This window comes from Vicugna pacos, chromosome 32, assembly GCF_048564905.1.
Source record: "Vicugna pacos chromosome 32, VicPac4, whole genome shotgun sequence".
Classification (NCBI taxonomy): Eukaryota; Metazoa; Chordata; class Mammalia; order Artiodactyla; family Camelidae; genus Vicugna; species Vicugna pacos.
In genome coordinates, this window is record NC_133018.1 from 186,312 (window position 1) to 189,941 (window position 3,630).

The window sequence follows — 3,630 nt, forward strand, 5'->3', positions numbered from 1 at the left end:
TTTGACCCGCTGTTACTTTCCAACCTCAGGCATGCTTTAGAATTGCAAACCAGGAAATAAAAGCAGAGTTATCACATGATTTTAAAATGAATAGGTTTTATTTACTTATTTACTCAACAACTATTTTTGTTCCAAGCAAAGTATTTCTCTTTAGATGCAACATCAAAAGAAAGAAAGAAAGAAAATTTCCTCTAGCTTATATTGTATTAAAGGAAGCATACAATGGGGAAAATGCGCAATATTTAAAGCTAAGTAATTTCCTAGCATCCAACTTATGTATTTAAAATAAATGACTTCAAATATGACAGCAGTCTAATTAATCTCCAGTGAGTTTGTTAGAATGGTGGCCCGTAAGTAAGGAATGCCTGTGCTGTAGTGACTAGAATCTTGTTTCCTGAATAGCACTTTGATGTCATGCATTTTAAGGTCATTTCTTCTCTTTGACTCTATATCCACTGAGCAAATATAAGCTGAGACATGAACTCCTAAGACGAATAAATCCAGCTAGTAATTCCCTCGTCAAGCGGGCTTTCCAGCCGTGGACGGATGGGGAGAGGTGGTTCAGATAACAGCTGAAAACCCCTCACTCGTATGCAGTAGACGCTGTTGGCAACAATCGGCCAAAGGTAAGGGCAGAAATGATTACTCTTCTCAAGGCATTCATCGAATATCTACTATACACAAGGCATTTTGATGAAATTGTGCCATCACTCTCTTTTAAAAATGCCAAAACTCAAGATAATTACTTCTTTTAAAAGATTGTGTGGCCAGTATATATCTAGTCCACTCTCAGAAATCTATTTTCATCTCTGCCATAGAATTGCAGTAATGTTTGTGAAATTTCATTGACAGAGAACATTATACGTGCTTCAGTAAATAAACTATACAATTAATAGCACTGACACATGGCATGCTTTGTATTTTATTTTATCTTGGCTGTAAATGAATCTCATCCAGACAGAATACATTGATAGCCTATAAAGACAAAAGATAAAGTAAATTGGGACAAGCCCTTAAAGGAGCCTTCTAACCAATGTGAAATATGTTGAGACCTACACTCATTGTGTACTTGTAAGAGTGCTTCATCACTTTGAGGAGAGAAATAATGAATTTCTTCAAAGTTTTCCGGTACAACTTATGAATAAAAGATGTATCAAATAATGGTATACTTCTTACATTTAATGTACATGAAAAACCCTAGAAATGTAACTTAATCTGTGTATTTATGTTTATTTATTTTCAGACGCCCCTGCAAAAAGTAAGCATGAATCACAGGGGTGAAAAGTGGTGCCAGAGAGGGTCTCTCATCCCCTCTAACAATGCAGAACTTTCTTCAATGAAGTGCAGTTCAGCTCTGTTATGGTGGGGGTGCTCTGTTATTTCTTCACAACTTCAATTGCTGATCGCCCTCCAAGACACAGGCTCTCATTCAGGTCTGATTACCGACCCTAGACATCCACTGAATCACCACTAGCCACATGTCCATCTAATTACCACTAGGACATTGTCACAACCTTCAAATGAGATTTCCTTGTCCATGAGCCACTTTCCCATTTTCTGTCCCTTTAAGAATTGCCCTCACAATTCTGCCTACCTTCCTCCCCAAAATTCACTTATTGAACAATGTCCCAGAATGTAGGTATTTCTCAATCTGGTGATTGTCCCAACTCTAAATTAAAAACCGCCCTTGGGCTGGTTTCTGTTCCCTAAGTGCACCTCTTCCAGGTTTCTCGGAGAATACACTCCCTCAAGATTGCCCATTTTAGGAATTACTTGATTCTTAATTCTAAGACATCACTACTTAACTAGATTTTTTTCCCTTGGAACATAACCTAGTATGAGTCTTGACATTCTCCAAGAGAGTTCCTGGTGAACTGACAACAAAAGAATATAAATTAATAAAACACAAAGAATAGCCCTCCCCTAAACAAAACAGATTAAAATTTGCAGTAACTGTCCTTAAACTGAGGATTAATTTATAATCCGAGGTGTTTTGTTGTCACTGAATGTGTAAAAAGTCTCTAAAACTTGCTGCTTTGAGTAACAACGATGTACTATGTCTCTCAAACCTGAAGACCCACCAGGCGTTTCTTCTGCTTTCCTTGGTGCTGACCATGGCGCTGGGTTGGCCAGAAAGACCAGCGTCATCCCCACAGATGGCTGGAAGCCGGTGCTGACTGCTGGCCGGGAATCTGCCGAGACATCTCTGTTCGGCTGCTCTAGCCCCCTTCACAGCAAGGAGGCTGGGTTCTAAGAAGGAGCTTTCCGAGAATAAAGAGCTACATTCTGCCAATCATCAGGAGCTGTGGACTCAGGAATCTTTGAAAGCCACTTTTGCAGTGTTCTGTTTGTCAGAGCAAACACCGGACCAGCACAGATACAGGAGGGGCGAGATCTCCGTCTTTCGAAGACGGAACAGCACGTATGTGCGGAAGGAAGCCAATGGAGACCACCACGCTGGAGACCATCTTCCCCAGATAGCCTGAGAAGCACGGTTTCCCACATAACCCCTCTGAAAAACTGTGATTTTTGCCCCTCAGACATATTTTAAAGTTTGAATTATCCTACGATTTCCTTTAGAGTCTAAAATAAACTTTCTTGCAAAGGAATCTGACTCACACAACGTGGTTAATTGCTCTCACACCTGACAAAGCAATGCCTCTCCTTTGGTTTCAATAAGTAAAGTCAATCCAAGAAATACATCTCCCTGGGCCATTAACAGAATACAAAGCAGGTACAGCATGTGCTGATTATCTTGTCATCAGAATGTCTTTCTTTTCATGAGGACCTTATCTGTGAGATTGCTGAGCTGTGAAGTACATTCTAATTAATTTTGGGATATTAATTGGTTTTAAATGTTCCATACTTGTAACAAGAAGAATATAGTTCTTTATTCAGCCTAATCGATTCCATGTTCTAAGTGATGTATAGTAATACATTGGCCGACCATGGTGGCATAAATATTAATATGGTGGCATCCAAAATTAAAATGAGAATACAGTTATTTGGAAAATTTGATTTTATACCAAGTCAAGTTTTAATTGAAATCTCCTTTTTCAAAATTAAAAATGTGTCTGTATACATATAGTAAAATCATTCAAGAACAAATTTCTATTAAGGGTTATAAAACAAATCTTTATTGCTTATATACTTTGAAATACTGGTTTAAATGGCTAGTCTACTATCTACCTGTCTGTCTATCTACCTGTCTATCTATCTGTCTTTCATTTATCTATCTATCATCATTTCTAATAACTACCTACCCATTTATCTATTGATGTCTAGGTTTTTTTCCTTGACCATCTATCATGGGGCCTCTCACTGATAAGCTCTCAGTTGTTATTAAACCCAGTATTCCCTATTTATGATACTTGGGCGTTTCCGATCAGGACTCAGTCACTACGTTGGTCCCCAGCATCATAATACCAACAAATTCAACTGACAACAGGTGTAATCATAACTTGAGAAAATATAAACACAAACAAGCACTCACAGATTAGCAATGATGACCTGTTAGTAAGTAAACACTGATTCATGAGCTAAGTTAAAATCAAGGTAAAGAAAGTCCTAAAGTTTTTTGATCTGATGCACCTGGAGGTGTTATATTACTGAACAACTGGATGTATTTTT

General features: G+C 38.2%; 1 long non-coding RNA gene across 2 annotated transcripts; it reads left to right on the forward strand.

Annotated features, from left to right (window-relative positions):
• The first annotated feature begins 372 nt into the window (after window positions 1-372).
• On the forward strand, window positions 373-2,529 carry LOC140690958 (uncharacterized). 2 transcript variants are annotated; one of them, XR_012066377.1, is made up of 3 exons: window positions 373-626; window positions 1,244-1,433; window positions 2,076-2,529. It is a non-coding gene; the product is annotated as an uncharacterized lncRNA (long non-coding RNA). The 2 variants fall into 2 exon arrangements; XR_012066378.1 differs by having other exon boundaries at window positions 1,244-1,258.
• The last annotated feature ends 1,101 nt before the right edge of the window (window positions 2,530-3,630 follow it).